The sequence below is a fragment of the Ambystoma mexicanum genome, chromosome 12 (genome assembly GCF_040938575.1).
Source record: "Ambystoma mexicanum isolate Mex_15411 chromosome 12, UKY_AmexF1_1, whole genome shotgun sequence".
Lineage (NCBI taxonomy): Eukaryota > Metazoa > Chordata > Amphibia > Caudata > Ambystomatidae > Ambystoma > Ambystoma mexicanum.
The window spans coordinates 51,560,546-51,582,133 of NC_090936.1; the positions used below are offsets into that span (position 1 = coordinate 51,560,546).

The 21,588-nt window shown below is 47.1% G+C and overlaps 1 protein-coding gene across 1 annotated transcript in view; it reads left to right on the plus strand.

Annotated features, from left to right (window-relative positions):
• CFTR (CF transmembrane conductance regulator) overlaps positions 1-21,588 on the plus strand; it is a 1,072,657-nt gene that overhangs the window by 48,306 nt on the left and 1,002,763 nt on the right. The window lies entirely within an intron of this gene.

Consider the following 21,588-nt stretch of genomic DNA (forward strand, 5'->3'; position numbering starts at 1 on the left):
TCCAGGACTTTGAGGGGGAGTGCGGCTCTACATCTCCCCCCAGTACCTCATTCAGGTAGCTCATAGATCGGACGACATTCATCTGTTAGGCCACATTTCCTACACTGCAGACTACCCCTAAAGCCATGAGATGGAGTCAGGGATCTGACTTTGTCAGAGCAGCGTCCAGCTATGCATCCTGAGACAAGGGAGGATTTATATTGCAAGTGGGGCACTCGGAGCCCTTTAGTCTGTTGTGATCTTCTAGTTCTGCTACTAGAGGAGCTGTTGAAATAGAAGAGTGCCTGCCCTCTGTGGCGAGCTTTTGAAGCCTCACTTATCCTTAGCTGAAGAGGGTTTGCAGGCTGGCCTGCGTTGCAGTGGTTTACCTAATAGAATACTCTAGAGTGGAATAGGCAGACATGCAATTGATCAGCCACATGCTATCTTGCCTGTCTTCCACTGTCTAGTACTATCTGCATAAATCGAAAACAGTAAATCAGCTCCTGAAATGTTTTTCATTCCCAAAACAACTCCTCAGAGGAGTGCAGCTCAGCCCATGTTATTTTACAACCAGCAATGCAGTGAAGAGCAAACAACTGAGCGAACAAAATAGTGTTTTGCCACCAAACTGATGTGTGTCTCTAGGATGTTTTCCAAATGAACCTCGAGTGTCACAGGCATTTTACTTTTTTCTTTCGGAATGTACACATTCCTCTCTTGGTTTAGTTTGATTCGATCTGCACTGTGGGGTTTGCACATATTTCTTTTTTTTAAGTGTAACGTTTCTGATGTGGCAAACCCTGGAAATCACCTTTCATGTCGAGCAAACCTTTCTTCCACTGGTCGACCTCACCAGCAACACCTTCACGTCAGAGTCCCACCGTGCATTGCCATAGTGCTGGCAGCGGCCCCTTAGCCATTAATGGCATCAGTAGACTGCATGGAGTCCTTCCTGCCAAATCGAGGGCCAAGCTCCGAAGAGTCCAACACAGCGTGTTGCACATCATGCAACATTGATGGCACTGTCTCGATTGCTGATGAAGCAGTTAGTACAATTAAAGTCTTGCTGGGGGTCATGCCCCCTGTGCCAGGTAATGGAGACAAGGAGCAGGAACCAGTCTGACTCAGGTATGTAGTAAAATGGAACGCTTCTTCATCCTTCTGAGTTGCAGTTGCAGGTAGAAATACAGGAGCAGAGTAAATAAGCTTCCTTCTGGTTCCCATCTCGCACTCCAAGTCCCCAACCAACATCCTTGGAACCTGGAGCATCCCAGGTTCCACACGCATCATCAGATTCCACACACCTCAACATCACAAGCACTCATCATACAAATACACCTAAACTACAACACACCTCCTTCCTTAAAAATAACCAACAGAAAAGCTTGGCTAGATCGCCAACTTATAACATATCAAGAACATTCTAAAACATAACCAAACTCCTTCTACATTAGCCTGCCATGCTGGGTCTCAGGACTGCCACTCCTGAGAAGAAGCTTTATTCTACATTAAGCACAAATAACACGCCTACCAACAAAACCATCAAAACAAGCAATACTCCTTCCACTAGGAACTGCTGCCTCCCAGCACCAGATCTGCCACACCTGAGAACTACCCCGCTCCGCCAAACGGGACAATCTCACTGGCCATAACCATGCTACTAAGGCACCCCTCGCAAACACTACACAAAACTGCCCCAGATCTTAAAGAACGATGTGTGATCCAACAACCATCCCTTCTCCTGAAAGAAAACACCTAAAAGAAATGAACAGTTGATGGAAAAGACAACTTACAATATAAATAACTCATCACAGAAGAAGGATGCAACTCCACAGACAAGGTGTGTAAGGATGCACAGACCCTGCGTACTGTGCAAAAACTCATGCAAGCACCCAAAAAATGAAACAACTAGTGCATGCTAAATGAAATTATTAGAAAGGTAAAAAAACATTCTAAACAAGTTGGGATGTGTAATATGTCTTACCAGTGTTCTAAAACTGCAAAGACGTACTCGTAAACTTCAATAGCATTGCGTGCCAAAAGGAGAATCTACTCCCTCTACTCCAAAAATAGAAACTCCCATCCTAATTCTTCCAATACAATAAAGCTGGCAGCACAAACCCCAAATATAGACTCACTTTCATAATGTCATGCTCAGAAGACACTCCAAATGTCAACCGGATATCCATGAGATAAAACTCCATTAATGGACGCTCTCACAGATGTGTGTCTCATATGTCCACTATCCTCATCTTATAAAATCACTTTACATGGCCGCTCTGATTAAACATACGCCTCATATATGTTAACTTAATCTGGCTCTCACAACGATTGAACTCAATAATTCTACACATGGCTGCTCAGATTCAACATGCAACCCGTGTAATCACCTCTAACGTGGATGCTCTCACACTTATTCATCTCAATAATTCTACACATGGCTGCTCAGATTCAACATGCAACCTGTGTAATCACCTCTAATGACTTCTAACTCCATTGACATGTAAAACTCTTGATTAATATGTGGGCAACACACCTGGCCAGTATGTGAGCATCAAGAACATCACTTATGAACATTAAATCTCAAATGCACACAGTCTCACTCATGCTTCATGTATATTTCTTCTTAAAAACATGCACATTGCACTAAACATGCACTCTACACTCATTCACCTGAATTGACAATTTCTGGAGTTGTATTTTGGGATGTGATACAGCGAGGGGCAGAGCAGTGGCGATCAGGCACTACTGACGGTGATCAACAGCATACAATCCTGAGCATCCCAACACTAATTGTACTCATTACATTTCTAAATTCTGTGCCAAAAACAAACAATGCATTACTCAAGTACTCAAATACAGTGTATGTGTGTCAACACCATCATGAAAATATTAACATCATTATTTAATCATAGCACTAAACTTCATTGCTACTCATTAGCACTAAGTTCATTTCACTGCTCATGATTAAAGAATAATTCATTTACTGCTTTTCTTTCCGTTTACTTAAAAAAACATATTAAAATGCAGCGTCCTTTACCATACATCTGCAGCAAAACATTTGCATACCCTTTCATTCGCCTGCTGTGCCAAACCTGGCAATCTCATAATTGAATAATAACACTATAACTTTCCTAGGATTGCCTTAACATGGATAATTCCGGCCGCAAGACACAATGAACAACAACAACAAAGAATGCAGAACAGCATCCTCGCTAACTTAAACGAAAGTTGAAGTGTTCTCTCCGGTGCCTTAGCAGTTGCCACAGCTTCGTGTGGAATGTTCCTCACTGCAGACAGTAAAACATCTCGCCACACTCTTAACAAGAATCTATACAGCCTACAACGATAAATCAACTACTTCTCCTGAGCGCCACACTTCAGAAATTTCCAGCGCTGCCACATTCACTTAATGTTAAAGGTATTTGTACCGCGCACCGTGACCAACAGAATTGGTCCCCAGGCGCTGAGGCTGATCTGTAAACAAGAAGGCGGGGTGGCTTAGTCGGGTGAGGATGGAGTAGGAAAGTGAGAAAGGTGATGTCCTGTTGGCAGCTTCAGTTTGGTTTTCACGGTGCGCTGAGCTTGGGTGTGAATATCGGATCGATGTGATTCCTCGTGTGCTGTTGGTGGGATTTATTTATTTGTTTGTTTGTTGTTGCGGGGTGGTGAAGTGGGTGCAGTTTGCTGAGCGAGAAGTTGGTTGTGTGGATTTCTGTGTGAGTTGAGTATGCAGAAATGTGAGGTTTGGGTTAGTGGTTATATGTCTCTTAGTCCTTATGATTCTTGTTCTATGGAGTAGGCATATTCTTTCTCTTTTTCTTTCCTGTCTGTCTAATTGTTAGGAGTGATAGCGTGGCAAGATCACAGCTGTGTTATTTTTGACCTTAGTGTACCAGGTTGAGTGCGCATTGTCCCCCTCTCTGGTATTGGTGCTGTACTTTTACAATCACCCGCTCCCTTCCTATCTATTTCCTGTCAGTGGTCCATTCCTGCCTGTGTGTATTTTGTAGGCCAAGGTGTTATTGATATATCATCCTTACCCTTCCATCCCAATCTCTTTGTGATTGTTCTTTGGTATGGTTCTAGCATATCTATCTTTCAATAGGCAAGTTGATATGCCGTAGATTGTTCTTCCCTAACCTCTGTTGATGGGCGGTAGCTTAGGCGATAGCGAGGATCGGTTTCCTCTCTCAGCATTGTTTCAGCTGTGTATATGCCCCCATAGGCATTCTGTCTAGTTATTGGGTGAAGAGGCAATATTTGAGGAGTTTTCTGAATTGGAGGTGATTTCTTGTGTTACGTATGTCCTTTGGGAGCTCGTTCCAGGTTTTTGGGGCGAGGTGAGAGAAAGAGGATCCTCTGAATTTTCCTTTGTTGTATGGTTTTGGTTCCAAACGGATGTCGTTGCTGGATCTGAGCGACCTTGTTGGGGCGATGTAGGTTTATTTTTTCTCTTAGGAACTCTGTGCCTTGCTCGTGAGTTGCTCTGTGCGTTATGCACATTGATTTGAACTTGACTCACTGTTTTATTGGTAGCCAGTGTAGCGTTTTCAGCGCTGGTGTAATGTGCTCTCTTCGGGGTAATTTGAGGAGCAGTCTGGCCGCCGCATTTTGTATGCATTGGAGGTTTTTTAGAAGTCATTCAGGCATGCCTAGATATAAGCTATTGGCGTAGTGTACTCTGTACATGATGAGAGTGATGACGGTGAGTGTTTTTTTGGTGAATGACAGGAATGGTAGGATCCTTTTTACCGCTCGCAGGAGAAATAAGTATTTCTTGATTAGAGCGTTAACTTGTGGCTCTAGAGTAAGTTTGTTGTCATCAGGACTCCCAGGTTTTCGATGAAGGAGCTGGGTTTGTACCCAGTTCTGTTGGCAAAGGGATGTAGTGGTTGTCTACACCGTTTTTTGTGATGAGCATTATTTCTGTTTTGCCTGGGTTGAGTTAGAGGTAGTTCGAGTTCATTCATTTGTAGATTTCACAAAGGAAGTTCTATAGTGTTGTGTTTTCTTCTTGTGTGTCTATTCTGTAGACCTTGTGTGTGTCGTCAGCGTAGTTGTAACAGGAGAGGCTGTGTCTTTACATGATCTTGATTGGTTGAGACAAGTAGATGTGGAATAATAGCAGGGAGAAGGATGATCCTTGTGGTACTCTGCAGGAGGATTCTCTTAGGTTGGATTTGAAAGATTTGATCCATATAGTTTCTGTTCTGTTTGTTGGGAAGGATTTGATCTATAGTAAGGCATGGTCAGTGATTCCAATTTCTTCCAGTCTCATGATGAGGATGTAGTGGTTAACTGTGTCGAATGCCGCAGAGAAGTCTAGAAGTATCAAATCGGTACTTTTGTCTGAGTCTTCGTTTGCCTTTAGATCATCACATATAGAGAGAAGTGCTGTTTCCATTCCTCTCATTGGTCTAAAGCCTATGTGTGCCTGTTCCAATAAGCGGTGCTCTTCTATGAATTCTTGGGTTGTTCTATATATGTGTGTTTCCAGGAGTTTAGCTGGGTACAAGATTTTTGGAGATGGGTCTGTAATTGGAGAGGTCCTCTAAGTTTCATGCCTGATGTATGCTGATTTGAAAGATTGTGACACTTTCCCTGTTGAGATTGAAAGGTTGAAGACGTTTTTGTAGTATTCCATGGGTGTTCCTTGTGAGAGGATTGATTTGTATATTTCAGGTGGGCAGAGATCCGCGGGTGAACCTGTTTTGTTGCTTTGATTTACCAGTTTGTCAAATGTCTCGACTGATGGGGGCGCTGTTGCGCGGCTGACGAAATGACCGCGGCCTGGGAGTGCTCCGGCAGAGGCTCCAACATTCGACCCCATAACCTACACTTCAGACGTTTTTGCCACTTCTTGTGATATGGATTATTAAACTGGAACAGCTCCTGCACAAACTGAAATTAGCATGGGCACGAAGCTCCTCGTAATACCCGAGAATTCCACGTTCAGTGAAGCTTTGTCTCTGGGACCGGCCCATCCCCCACTAACGGCTGCTTGTGCGCCTGCTTCCACTTCAGGACTTTCTGGTTGGGGCGGTGTGGACTGCAGGCTATTTCTCGGACACGGCGGGCGCTCAGGGATTGTAGCCATCACCATCCAGCCAGTGTGGTTTCCTGGAGGACTGCTGCTCTCTTTCTTCCCAGCGCTGCCTCTACAGATCCTCGGGCACCGCGAGGTGTGGGCTCTGGGCCGCGGCTGCTGCCCCCCGTTCGGGACCTGGCTTCTTCATCGTGGATCGCCGGGGCTGGACGCCGCCCGGGGCCCCTGCGGGAGTGCATCGGAGTGGACACTAGCCTTGAACAGGTGCACACGGTTTGGTGAGTCGGGGCCCCAGAGCAGGGTTTTCATATGTGCTGTCCCCCGCCGCCCGGCCAGAGGGGGTTTGCCATTGACCCCACTGTCATAGTCCATCACGCCGGGGGGGTGGATTTCCCAGTGCAGGGGCCCTGCATCTCTGCCCCCTTATGTACCCTGGACTGAGCTCGGAGTGAGGCTCCCTACCTTTGGTGGGGTGTCTGGCCCAGTCCACCAGGGTGCGCCTCGCTCTTCCCGCACTCATGCTACAAGATACTCACTCGCTCTGGGCGTGACCGGCATATGTGTACCTCGTTGCATCCCCCCACCGGCGATTGACCCTGACAAGGAGACCTCACATTCAATTGTGCACGTCGGAGACACGGGAGAGTCCACAATAACCAACAAAAGCAAGTAATCTCTGGATGTACTGTGTGTGATCCAGCACAATAATTCAGCACCTGCTACATGACTCACACGCTTATTGCACCATATATATGAGTCGGGCTCTGCTGGGGGGAGAGCCGCCCTTTAACACACCCCATCCATCCCTCATTTCTCCTGTCATTGGCGACCTGCTTCATCCGCCTACGGTGGCTCACGAAGCCCACACACTGGAAGGAGACGACATAGTGGCTCCCTCTAGCTCCTTCCCGGAGCTGGTGGCTGGGTCCTCACCTGGGATTCTTCGTTTGCGGCGGCGGCCACACTAAAAGGTCCTCATCCACCCCACCCCTCTGATCCTTGCCACTGCTGTCTGCACCGGAGGGGGCCCTGCCCTGACGGCACCAAACTGCACGCCCAGAGGGCCAGCCGCATAACATCGGTACCCTTGGCGGACTTGCTGGGGCGCCCGGCAGCCGGGAGTCTACATCTTGAGGCAATAAATCTTACCCACACAGAGCAGGGACACTGTGGGGCACGGGGAATGGACGCGTCAGGTACCACTGGCCAGCCCCCTGGTCTGGGAGACACTCAACTATGCAGCTGGACAGTCGGCGCCCTGCCTTCACGACTCATGGATCAGCTCCTCTGAGTAAGGCGCTGGCCCAATCTGTCTGGCAGTGGCTGGGCACCCTGGACTCCCCCACCCCCTGTTTCAAGCATCTCAGTCCTCCCCGTCACAGCTTCATCTTCTAGAGTGACACCTGGGATCCCACCCCGTGTGGTCCCTGGCTGCTCTCTCTGCCGTGGACCCCTGCGGACCCTCTCATCCCAACTTGGATATCACTGCAGTGGTTGAGGACCAACAAGCAATTCAGCAGCAGGGACACCCTGGAAATAGGGAACCAGAAGAAACAGGCAAAAATGGACCAATTTGCTAGATCAGATCCGCCACCACAGGGAGATGACCCCGGCCCCTCCCATTTGGACATCTCTGCCCTTAACCAAACCTTACTTGCACTAAAAAGTAGCACAGACAACTTGTGCGCAAAAGTAGACGCGCTTACTTGCAAAGTGGATATATCTGCGATCCAAATTGACAAATTGTGTGACAGGATGGCGGAGGCAGAGCACCGTATTGGGGATGGCGAGGAGAGAATAGCGGAACTGCAGCGAGAAGTGGCATCCCTTAAACAAACAATCAAAAAAGTGGTGGCCAAGAATGATGACCTTGAAGGGCGGTCGAAAGGAAACAACATAAGAATTACAGGGGTTGCCGAATTCACGCCAATTGACAACATGGAACTATTAGTTGAGAAGCTGCTCAGAGAGGTTCTGGACAATCCACTTGTTACAAGCCTGTTTATGGTTGAGCGAGCACACCGGTCTCTGGCAGTCAGACCACCCCCTGGTGCCCATGAGAGAGCCATAATTGCCCGCATCTTTAGCTATCGGGACCGTGACATCCTCTTACGGGCGGCAAGGGAAAAAAAGACTTTGCAATGGGGCTCAGCAACCATACGCCTGTTCCCGGACTTTAGTCAGCAAGTACAAGATCAGAGGAAACCCTTTCAAGCAGCGAAAAACATCCTGAAAAAGAAAAATATCTGCTATGCAATGATATTCCCAGCCAAGCTCAGGGTGGTCCATGAGGGGAAAACTTTGTTCTTCACAACCCCAGAATCTGCAGAGCGGTTTGCTTCAGAAATCCCGGACTCCGGAACCTCCTCACAACACTCCCCCTGACCTGGGCATTCGATTTCAAAATTCTAACATATGTGCAATTACTCTACAGGGGCCCCGTGCCACCACTCAGGCCCCGTTCGGCAACTTCTGGAGTCACTATGGTGTATGATATTGATCTGGTGAAAGTTAAACGTGGTATTGAGCCTCTGGCCTGGGAAGCACATCGGCCGCCGGCACCCCCCATTCTCAGCGGCAAGTACTCAAGTTAGACGATGTTGGGGGTTAAGCGGGTGGGGGGTGGACTGGTTCAGCCGGTAGGTTGGGGTTTCTGGCGTGGGAGGGGGGGAGGGGTCCAGGGTCAGTTTTGTTATTCTGTTAGTGTTATTGGTAAGGTGTTGGGGGAGGGGGTTACCCAGGTTGTTGTATGTGCAGACGGATATATGAGAACTGACACAAGCATGGGCACTACTCGTTTTTTAAATGCCACTGGTCTAATTTCACACCCATCAGTGTTCTCTCCCAGTCTCAGATGTGGTTGTTCTGTTTTACTCAAATCAAGGGGATGGAAGGGGCGGTTTCTCCCTTTAGGATGTTTAACGCTCTTTGTGCGTCCTAATCAGGTAAGACACTTTCATGGCCTTATACCAAATGATACCTCAGCGGGCCGCAGTTCCTGCAAACAATACCCACCGAGCCATAACATGAGTATCCCCTCGGGGCCAGGTGCCTCTGCTACCTCTGACATAACCTTGCTTATATGGAACATTCAGGGCTTTACTAACGCAAAAAAGGCACGACTCATTTCCAATTATACGAGAAATCACCAGGTTAATGTGCTATGTTTGTAAGAGACACATTTAGGGAAAGATAACGAGCTCCCTGCTCTGTCTGGCTGGGGAATTCACAGGTATGGGTCCTCTTACTCTACACACTCCAGAGGTATTGCAACATACATACATCACTCACTGGGATTCAAGCTCCACAAACAGGTGTCTGACGGAGAGGGACGGTTCCTGTTGGTGGCCGGGGAGATCGCGACCCGGTCCATCCTATTTATAAATGTTTACGGCCCTAACTACGATTCACCCGATTTCTTCCTGGCATGCTCGGAGCATCTACGAATGTTCCCGGGATACGAGGTGGTGTGGGCGGGGTATTTTAATGTAGCCCTTTCCTCAACATTAGATAGGTCAGCGTAGACCCAAAGGCCACTTCCCCGCGCAGCACAAAAATGGCAAGCCATTGCGTCCGATTATTCATTGTTCGATGTTTGGCGACGGTGTCATCCTGACACCCGGTAATTCACGTTTAACTCTAGTGTGCATGGGAGTTCGTCCAGGATTGATTCTGTTTTTATGTCTCTGGACCTGACCCGCGTGGTAGACAGGGCAGTGATTCTCCCCGTACCCTTTTGGATCACTCTGCGGTTCTTGTGAAATTCAGGGGCCCTCCATCTCTCCCCGGGCAACTTCGTTGGAGGTTTCGGGCCCGGTCGTTGGAAGACTTGGTGATCCGGGAGGGGCTGCGCCAGGCCATTACAGAATTTGTCCAGTTGAACGCGGCGTCCTTTCCTAGCCCAGGGGTTGTATGGGAAAACTTTAAGGTGTTCTTGCGAGGCTGGTGTATGTCACAGGAGGGGGGGGGGGTCCTTAAAGGTATCCGCAGAGCGATTGCGTGTAAGGAGACGGAAATTAAGAACTTGGAGCTCCTTCAGGAGAGAGCGGACTCTCCAGATCTTCAGGTTGACCTTGCAGCGAGGAGGCGTGAGGTCTGTACTCTGATGGATGCAGAAAAGCGATGTTTAGGTGACCCGGTCTCTGCAGCGAGATACAGGGAGGGAGATCGCCCGAGTAGAACCCTTGCCTGGGCCATTAGACAGGAGAGTCGACTGGAGCCTATACTAGAGGTGGAGCCCAGGTGGGAGAGCCTACCAGGGATGTGGTGGAGATAAACAAGGTATTTAGTCAATATTATGAGCAGTTGTATACTGCCCATAGCACTGCTGGGCATGACGACATCACACAATTTCTTGACAGGGTCGCCTTGGGTTGGCTTGATTCGGAGGTGGGTGGGCTTCTTAATGACCCCCCCATGGAAGAAGAATTCCGCAGGGTGATAAAGTCACTCACGAATGGTAAGGCTCCGGGAACGGACGGGATATCGGCTGAACTATACAAAACATACCCAGATTTGCTTATCCCCCACTTATGTAAGATGTTTGAGGAAGCGGCGTCCTCTGGAGTGCTCCCGGAGTCCACTCGGACTGCTCTAGTCACATTGCTACTCAAGCCCAATAAAGACCCAAAAAAGTGTTCTACCTGTCGCCCTCTGTCACTGATAAACACTGATAATAAAATCATTGTGAAGTTACTTGCGGATTGGCTTCTTCCCGACATGCCCGCTTTGATCCTCCCAGATCAGGCAGGATTTATCCCGGGATGATCCACCCAGAATAATCTGCGTAGACTATTCACGTTAATGCACAATGTGAATCCGGCGGTCCCTATCGCGGTGGTGGCCTTGGATGCGGAAAAGGCTTTTGATTCTGTGGAATGGCCTTTCCTGTTCGAGGTCCTACGCCGCTCGGGCATTGGGTCCATGTTTCTTGGTTGGATCCGCCTTCTTTACTCAGCTCTGCGGGCAAGGGTTTACAAGAACGGTATTCAATCCGCTCCCATTTATCCAACTCGGGGCACTAGGCAGGGTTTCCCCTTTTTCCCTTTCCTATTTGCCCTGACTATTGAGCTGGTGGCTTGTGCTCTGAGAGAGTTTCACTCCCATCGTGGAGTGACAATCCGCTCACATGTATCTATCGTCTCTCTCTACGCGGATGATATGCTGTTATATATAAAACATCCTTGGATAAATTTACAGCCCATGATGGAGGAGATATCTGCATTTGGTGCTTTGTCAGGGCTACAGATAAACTGGTCTAAATCGGAGGTGCTCCCACTTACACCGGGGGTTGCCCCGCAGGATGTGGGTGAGGCCTTTACTTGGTGTCCGTAGGGAATTCGATATCTGAGTATAAGGGTGTAAACTTCCCCTACACTACTGTACGGGAAAAACTACGCTGCTACTTTGCAGCATCTGGAACATTGTGTAGACACTTGGGTTCAGCTCCCTATTTGCCAGGTGGCCCGCATTTCCTTAGCTAAAATGGTTGTTTTACCAAAACTTTTATATGTTTTTAATAATGTACCGGTATGGCCCCCTGCATCGTTCTGGAGCCGCATAAAGTCCTTGATGTCCAGGCTGATTTGGGGGTGGAAACGACCCTGCATCTCCTTGCGTTCAATGTGCTACCCATATGCCCAGGGGGTTATTGAGGTTCCCAAACTGTTTCTTTACTATTTAGTCGCTCAGATCCAGTACTCAATCTGGTGGTGGTCACCAACAAATAATTCTCCACATTCACAGCTTGAGAGGTCAATTGCCCAAACAGAGGACCTTAGAGGCTTCCTTTGGGCCACTCGGGAGTGCCACCTGAAGACCGAGGTCCAACCCCTAGAGATCACGCTCAAGGCCTGGGATCACCTAGCAAAGTAGGTCGGGATGGGTCTGTGGTATTCACCCATGATGGCCATATATAGGATCCGTGGGATTCCTCTTACATTTGAGCACATCTTCATTCGGCATTTTCAGAATTTGCAAATCTACACCCTAGGTGATGTGGCACCTCAAGGGAAATTTATAACATGGGAGGATCTTAAGGCCAGGGGCGACTGGACTCCGGTCACCCAGTTGTTGTATTTTCGCCTCCGTCAGGTACTTTCCAAATGCCCCTGAGGCTTCCCTAATTTTAGAGTATATTGTAGCCCCGCCCTCTCCTAGAAAAGTGATTTCTTCCTTGTACAGCCTGGCTCGGGGGCTTGGGTCTCCTCCCTCTCCCGCATGTAGGGTCAAATGGGAAGACAGTATGGCTCGCTCACTGTCTGAGGCCCAATGGAAATTCATACTAGCTCAGATTAAGTTGATTTCTAGCAATAATAGATTTCTCCTGATTCACTTTAAATGTTTACATCAACTGTACCATTCTCCTCTTTCTTTACACAAACTGTTCCCACTCAGATCTCCGAGTTGTAAGAGATGTCATCAATCACCTGCTGATTTTTACCATGTAGCCTGGTCCTGTCCTCAGGTTCAAACCTTTTGGGTGGCCGTTGCTGAAGTGATGGGACAGGTGTTGGAGGCCTCAATCCCTTTTACTCCGGAAACATGGGTGCTGGCATGGGTAGAATTACACACAAACAGTGATAAACGATTGGTTGGCATGGCTTCTGTGGTCGCCAGGACACTGGTGGCTCATGCATGGGGGGCACCTACTGCACCTTCATTACATCAATGGGTGAACTTCATGTCGATGTGTGTACGTAGGGAGACGCAATATAACCAAACGCTCCCCCTCAACAGTAGACCCAAGGACTATTGGCAGGCCTTCAGAAGTTACATGGCTCGTGAGTCGTACTCCAAAAGTGCCCTTTCCTCGCAAGACAATGTGGAAGTCACCTCTGGGTTATGCTAAGGACGATCAGCTCTAAAAACTGTTCAGAGTCCGCGCTGTGCTGTCGGTCTGTTGGTGTTTATCTTATTATGGTATTAGGGTATTCTAGGCCATGTGTCTCAAATTGTGTTAGGGGCATCCAGATGCATTAATGCTGCATGTATATATAACCTGGTGGGTGATCGGGTGGGGAGCTTTGGGGGGAGGGGTTTATGTCCCAAGGTGGGACGTTGTTTAGTGTTTTACTTCTTTAAGTTTTACTTGGTTGTGCCTGACTTGTTGTATGTTGTGCAACTGGAAACACTAATAAAAAACAGTTTTAAAAAAAAGAATTTCTCAACTGATATTTGGGGGAAGCTTCGTAGTTTGTTGGGGCGTTCCTCGTAGGGGTGGGTGGGTTCTATATTGTGTTCGCAAGGTCTGTTGTGTATGGTCTGTTGGAGGTCATGAATTTGTTTTTGAAATGGTCTGCAAGGTCATTGCATAGTTTCTTCAATGATATTGGAGTGTGGTTGCAGCCAAGTAAGTTTAGTTCTTTTTGGGTGTTTGGTGCTTTGAAGATTCTGTTGTCATAGTATTTCCTTTTTTCTTTTTGTATTTCCCTTTTGTATGAGCGGGTATTTTGTTGAAATTTGAATTTCTTTTCGCAATCGTTAACTCCAGATAAATACCGGCAAAGGAATACTGACACACTCTTCCATTCCTCTGCACAGCGGCATTCATGTTCCTTCCAGGTAGCCACGTTTCTCTCTGTGAAAGGCAAACAGCATGGTTTAATAATAAATTCACTTGCTGAACTTGGAACTAACGCACAGTACTTACTTGTTCGTCGTTACACCGATCAACGGTTAAAGGGCCTTTCGACTAAGCCCTTCTTCTCTGAACTCTGACATGGGAACAATAGCACAACTGGAACGCAGGGAGGTCAACTTGCTGCACCCCACCCAGGGCCCCCATAGACCATCGGAAATGCCGTTGTCCGCTCCTCTGGACCTCCGCTCTCATATCATCTGACATGACACTCTGCAGGCGAAACGGACTACAGGTCTCATAACTCTCCTCAATCTCGGAGCGCAACAGCACTTGGTCAGCAGCATCTCAATTGGGTGCTCAAAGCACACAGCCAGTGTGCACCTCTATGTGGCTCGCATGGATGCTCTTATTTCCAGCCATTATTTCTTCCACATGGCAGGACCACACCCTTTCCCCCAACCCCCCATTGCATTGGTCCCTTCCTGGACTTTAAAACACCAGGGCCGCCTCTGGATTTCTCTTCTCATGGCCTCACTACTGCAGCCAACGGACTCTGCGCTTCTCATGGACTGTATTCCGCCATCAGGCCTCACTTCTCTTCATGCTCCTTCACTCTCCCCTTCTCTTCACGGCTCGTCTCAAAGAATCCTTGTCGCCAAATGAAGCAGACTGGGCCAGGTAATGGAGACAAGGAGCAGGAACCAGTCTGACCCAGGTAGGTAGTAAAAGGAAAGCTCCTTTATTCTTCTTAGTTGCAGTTGCAGGTAGAAATCCAGGAGCATAGGGCATACGCTTCCTTCTGGTTCCCATCTCACACTCCAAGTGCCCAACTGACATCCTTGGAACATGGAGCATGTTCCACACGCATCATCACATTCCACCCACCTCACATCACAAGCACTCATCATACAAAGACACCTAAACTACAACCTTAAGGACAGATATGGTAGTAAAAGTGGCGTTAGACTTTTATCACCTTACCAATCGACATCATTTTCCCCAATTTGTCAGGTGAATGTGGGGAGCAGGATTGATTTATCATGTTCGCTTGCTCTTCCCGCTCTGCCAGACAAATGCAGCTAGATTTTCATGCTGGCAGTAATTTAATGGATTACTGTAGAATCTGCCCGACATGAACAATTTCCCCAACGTTGCATGTCATGCAATAAAAAGGTTTCGTGGTCCAGGTTGCATTCCCTCGCAGGAAAGAAGGCGATTCTTGCCAGCACCCTGAAAGCCTTGGAACACCCCGAGTGCTGCTCACGCCTCCGGGGAACCCACATCTGCAGACAAGCTGCTGTCGCAGGGGCCTCTGTGTGGCGCCCAACCCATCCCCCATGCTCTGGGTGACGAAGTACAGAGCAAATGTAAGGGGGAGGGTATTGGAGGGAGAAATATCTCATGCTCAGGGAAAAGTATTGACCAAACGTGCCCCATAAAAATTCAGGAATTTGCATTAAAGTTCCAAATCGTCTGACTACGAATATTGAGGAGCGTGTGGAGAAGAGAACAACTGCAGTATCAGAAGCAGAGGAGAAAAACACACTAAGTAGCGAGCTGGAAAAAAGGTTTACAAGTGTGCAACCACCACAAGAGCATTAGAGAAATGAACATGAGGCTCTGTATTCTGAAACCTGAAGTGAGGTTGATAGCAAGCAGAAGGAAAGAGCAAGCAATGAAACAGGGTGGCAACAAACTAAGCATTTTGGAACCTGGAGTTAAGTTTCCCACCTACCCAACAAGACCGAATGTGGAGAAACAACTAACTCATGAGGGACAACAGGCCAAGTATTTGGGATCCTGAAGTCGAGGCTTTCAAGTTCATAAACAGAGTAAAGGGACATTACAAGAACTACCCAACAGTGAGGACCAATACCCCAACCTAGTCTGTGTGCTGGAGATTTGGGTCAAGTTCCACCAGTGAGTTAGATGCCAAATTGATTTATGATACTATGAACGTGATTCAAAAAGCAGCCATATTAGCGCTCAGATAGTGAACAGGCAAAGGTTTTATTATCATTGTGTTTTTGCAAGAAAACAAACAGCAACCCACCCTGACCCCTACAGACCTAACTAACCTGACTTGCCCCCCACTCGGCTCCCCTTCTCCCCCCACAAGACGCTTCACCTCACATCTTCGAAGTGTGCTATGTAGGCCCTCTGGCAAGCTCCTGTCGCCTCCAACAAACATGAACACACATTTCATTGCTACGATAGTCCGTCTTTGCTTTCCATTATTTTGAGACATCACATGCCAAGACGCTTCCAGTGGATGATGTGTATTTCGATGACTGCACTAGCATACGAGAAGGCGAAAACCTCCTGCAGCAGGGGGAATGTTGATGGCCCTCGTTGAGGCCGCCCTCATGGCACCCGTTGTGGAAGGCGGCAATGCTCCAAGGTGAAGTAGCGTTGGTGCTGGAAGATGTAAACAGTCCTAGCCAATGTAACGCAATGAAGACGGATGTTGATAGAGGCCAGGAATGAAGATGCGAAATTAAATGAAATGATATTTTATTTATATCGCACTCATACACAAGTGTTTCAGAGTGCGCCCAAGCAAAAGGGAGAGGAACAGGGGAGAACAAAAAAGAAAACAGCGATCTTACTGGGCCCAGTGACATTAAGAAAGTGCAAGTGCATGGAAAGTGCAAGTGCGAGAGGATGAAGAGAAAAGACCAAATCAGTGGGAGAGAGTGGAGATAGGATACATGAGCTGGGTGCACTCCAAAGACTCACTTGTGCCCTGAAGAGCTGGGACATGCATGGGGTAATGGTGCTTGGCTGGGTAAGGAGAGCAACGGGTAAGGAAATTGCCAAGCTTACACGTGGGTAACATTTTTCATTTAATTGGATTAAATACAAATGTTGTGATCTAAATACTTGAAACCTTGAATTGCATTGTGATGATGTACTCTGTAAGCCACACTGTCTTACACACTCATATGCTTTTATAAAGGTGGAGCAATCATGTCCGCATCAGTCTGACCCACATATGGGCAAGCCCGAACTGCTGGGTTTTGCCCACTCCATACTAAACTCAAGGAATCCTATACCTGTTATTGCATATTTGGACTTTGTCAGTGAGAAACAGCTTCAGTCCCTCCTGGGGACATCGAGCATGGAGGACCACGGCTGGGTACTCCATTCCATTCCATTTAAGATGACAACAGAATCCAAATGTTGTGATATGATATGATATGATAAGGCATTTGTAATGCGCCTATACACAAGTGTTTCAAGGCGCGACGAGGCAGGGGGGGGGAACAAGGGGAGACAGACAACGATCTTACTAGGCCAGGTGTCATTCAGATCGCGCAAGTGCAAGGGTAGAGGGGAAGGGAAAAGTGCATGGGGGAAAGGGAGAGGAGAAAGTGCAGTACAGGGTTATAAGCATACAGCATACAGGATAAATAACAAGGGCCAGCTGGTGGCAAGTGCGAGGTAAGTGAAGACAAGTGCTGGGAAGGGGGGCTGTATGGATACAGACACAGTCCCGTAGTGCAGGGGTTGCCGTGGAGGCAGTGCAGGGGAGAGTGGCTGGGCCGAGAACGGTGAATAGCCCAGTTGCAGATTCAGTGCAGTTTCAGTAGTATTAGCAGGGGAGAGGGGGAGAGAAAGCGGAGGCAAAGAGGAAGGTTTTGAGGTGCTTCCGGAACCGGAGGTGGTTCTCCTCAAGTTTCAGGGAGGTAGGAAAGCTGTTCCAGAGGGAGGACCCTGCAGTGGAAAGAGATCTGCCCCCAACTCGTTGTTTGGAGAAGCGGCTGACCCTGAGGGAGTTGGAGGCGGATGAGCGAAGAGCTTGAGAGGGAAGATATTTAGGAAGAGAGAGTTGAAGGTATTTTGGCCCAAGGCCCCAGACGATGAGAATATTTGAAACTTTGCATTGTATGCTAATGGCGATATAGCATGATGGCTACATGCTATCATTTTTAAAGCAATAAACCCTGGAGGTGGCGTCATTACCATTTGGTATTGGCTCAGGGCCATGGGTATATCCCTGAGCAAATTGTGTGCCTTAACGAAGGCTCCAGCGCTATAACCACGTTCTAATGCCACTCCCGAGAGTCATTATAGCCATTAGCATCCCGGCATGCTGCAATAAGTAAAACCATGTTGCTGCATTTAATTGTGTTTTTTAGAAGAGAAAATGTTTGCCTTGGACAAAGGGAGAACAGTTCTATTCCTAGCCCCTTCTCTCTTTCCATGATGGCCAGTGGCACAGGAGGGACGAGGCGGGCCAACGGCATACATGGGAACACAACGGTACGGCAGAGGCTGGAGGGAGTTAAGTGAATGCCTGGTGGGTGTTGAGGGAGTGTAGTGGGGAAGCAGGTAATTGGGGATGTTCTGAGGGCAAGGACGACTGGAGGCTGTAGCCTCAGGAGGTAAGATGGTGGCGTCCTACTGCTCAGGGGCTTTAGTTCTTATTTCAGCTTGTTTCCTCTTGAGAAGGTTCTCTCTAGAAGGTTCTCTCTATTGGTTTGGGCAAAGCTTGTTCTGCTTCTACATTTAACAACTTCATCAACTTCTCTAATATTTAAAAGTAGGTTGTTACAAGAGTTAATAGTCACTTCACAATTGATTTTAGGCACACTGAATGACTTCTTGATGGTGAAATGAGTCTTGTCACTTCCTTATGAACTGCAAGACGTCAGTTCTGTTTCTTCTCCTGCTGCCCTCCAGCTCCTGCTCCAGCTCCTTTATGTGACACCCTCCTACAGCAGCCTTTTATTTCCCTCAGGTGGATTCACTGGATTTAGGTGCAGACCCTTAGTCTTAATTGCCTGACCTTGCCATAGAGGTTTAGGCTTGCCTCACTGTACTCCACCTCTTTAGCCCTCTTCTTCATGAGAGTCTCTGAGGGATTCTGTGACATGTAGTCACTTTTTGAAAATTAGTTCTTTCTACTACTTTGATGGTTTTTGCAACAGTTTCACTTCTCTTAACATGTTTAGAAGAGGAGCAGTAAGAGTTAGCCTTCTTAGAGATAGTTAGAATTAGAATGGCCACATTTCCATCACCCCCTTTGATATACCTTTGGTCTCGGTCGGATATATATTTTTATGTAGCAAAAGACTGGTTCCCTCAATATACCACTTAGTTGGGTTGTAACTTGGGAGTTTATCTCCCTTTCACTGGCAGGAGGTTGAGCTCCTTTAAAAATGGACAATTGCCAATTCCTCCTTTAACCCAGTAACACAAGTGTCCCTCTAGAGGGAAAAATACTGTGTTTCATCCTGCAGTGGGGTTCCCCAGGATTATCCACAATATTGAAAAGCCTAAAGCAGGAAAAAGGTTGTGAAGCATTAATAAAGTGGAAACAACTATTGTGGGGAATAGAGAAGAAGTAATTTCAAGAGTGATCATTGTAAAGATTGAGGCGACCCCTGTAAGAAAAGCTGTGAAACGTATTGTGAGTTAGGAGTAGAAAGTGCAATACACCAAGAAAGAAGGAAAGCCATCTCAGAGGTGGGGAACTTTCAAAATGAATAAGTCAGAGGAACAACCCAGAGTGAAAGTGTTTAAGAGACTATATTCAAGAGAACCATATTAAGGGCCATTTGCTCAGGAAAACATGCCCCACCAACAGTTGGAAGGAGCTGCAGGAGATCATGAAACAGACATTTCAGTACCAGAGGAGATCATCATAAGGGATATTTTTGTGATACAAGAGGGGTTACAGACTTGTATGAACGAGAAGACCCTGGGAGATGCCGCAAAACAAAAAGGCAAAGAGGAGGCCACCAGTAGAGAGAGAATTTTCTGGGCCTAGTTTAGTTAGTATAATTAATGGTGAGGCCAGATAGGGATAGGTCTAAACTGAGGACATTTTTGATTTGTGACTTCCTGGCGACAGGCGAGCACCTTTGTTTGATTTAGTTAGGTAGGGAGTCCCCCTATAGCGTTAGGGCAAGCTAGGCCTTTTCTATACTTAAACAATAACAATTTAAAATGTCTGTGTTGTGTCCGACTCCTACTTTGACTCGCCACAGGGCTCAAAAGGGTAACACTGAGTTAATGCCTGTATTCTGAGCTATCTGATTGGCTAGGAGGCCGTCACTTGTCCTGGCTGATTAAAGTAGTGCACTTTTAGAAAGAGAGGCTGAAAATCTGTGGTCGAAATTAGTATATTAACAAAAAAAATGTGCTGCTATTTGACCACAAAGTATACACATAATCCAACACTGAAGATGTTATTTGGGCATTTAGATGCAATGTTTCTTTATATACTGTCGCTGAAAAGCTGTTATTTGCAAAGAAAATGAGTGCATGTATTTACTAAAAATATAGCTGGTGTTTGGGCACAAAGTTGGTGTTTTTGCTAAAAACGACAAGCTTATATTTGCTGACAAAATGAGGACTTTTGAACTTTTTCGAGCAGAGTTTTGGTTATAATCCCTGCTGTTTTGTGGACATGTACTGTATTGCAGATAATACAGCACCATTTAATTGGCACCATAGTGCACTTTCCTGCTGCAAGGGCAGTTACTTCTGAAGCCCTTTGGAGGCATGACATTACATACATTGCTATCTTATCATCATAGCTCAGCTGTCTGAGGACCAATTGTATAAGATTGGCATAACAAAAGGGCTTAATATCTGTACGAGTCTTCCGGTCAGGCGTCTGCAACCTGAGGCTATCCTGATATTTTGGTCTATGCCATCTATGACCCTCACCATTGACTATGCTGTCTAGGGCTGATGGGAATTGTAATTCAATCATCAGACAAGCCAGAGGTTGTAGGTCCCTGCTTAAGCTCTGTTGTCTGAGCTTTTAAAATGTGCTTATCACAAGTGCTTGGTCTGCTGCCTAAGCTATGTGCCCACAAAAGCAGTGTAGCAAAATCACCACAACTACCAGGAGTCAAATTGACTCAGGCACCAATAAAAATGTGGCCCGCAGTCTCAACAAAACATGTAGCAAATTCTGTATTTTCAAGAATATTTGTTCATGGACAATCGTCTACTAGCTGCACAGTGAAGTAACTCACCAAACTGGCCCACCTTGGCAAAAGAAACCGGCCCACTTTGACCAAAGAAACTGGTGCACACCAGCATGCGGGGCCTGCACTTCAGTAATTGCCGTATTGAGGCTGTAAATTAGCAATGTTTATTCCTGGGGATTGTAGAAATCGACTATGTGAATTGCTAGCAACACGGTTACTAGCAGATTGTTGAAACCTGAAAAAAGTATGAACCGTTGCCCTCTGCAAACGGGAATGGGATGATTTTTGACACACAAACGGAACGGCAGTGGTATGAGGCACAGTTCTCTTTTGGGAACACATTCTTTTGGGAGCCGTGACGAGTTAATAACCCTGCCCGTGCTGTATGTGGATTGGTGTTCAATGGGTTCATCACCCCTTACAAGACACAGTAATCCTTCAGCCTCTAAAAACATCCCAGAAAAGGGCTACATGCCCCCACAGACATGTGGGCACAATGGGCAGCAGACCCAAAGGGGGATCAGATAAAGAACAGGGATGCTTATCTAAGGGAAAGGGTGAGCAATGTTGGAGTGGTCCAACAATATTGCAATCCGATGCAGAGGACTTTACAGCTCGTTCGGCATATCCCTTCAGAGGTAGAAACCACAGAGTGTATGGAGGTGGCAAGTTCAAACTAGGAAATTCCAAGCCGGCACTGAATACGCCTTAGAATCCTTTCAGTTGCATGCTGGAAAGGAAGACATAAAGGAAGCCATTGATCAACACCTAGGAGCAATCATTAACTCGATAGTAAGAGAAAAGGAGGTCACTTCAGAGTATAATACATCTCTGGGGCTGAGGTGGAGACAAAGGAAGTAGCCAATCAGAGTCCATTGCACCGGAAGACTATGGGAGGAAGCAAACGTCTCTGCTGATGCTTCCTAGATACAAAGAGAGGGAGCTAGAGGAGGACTGCTGGAAGGACTTCTACAGTAGGGAGGCAGCGCAAGCCTGGAAAGACTGGCCAGAGAGGTGCAGAGCAG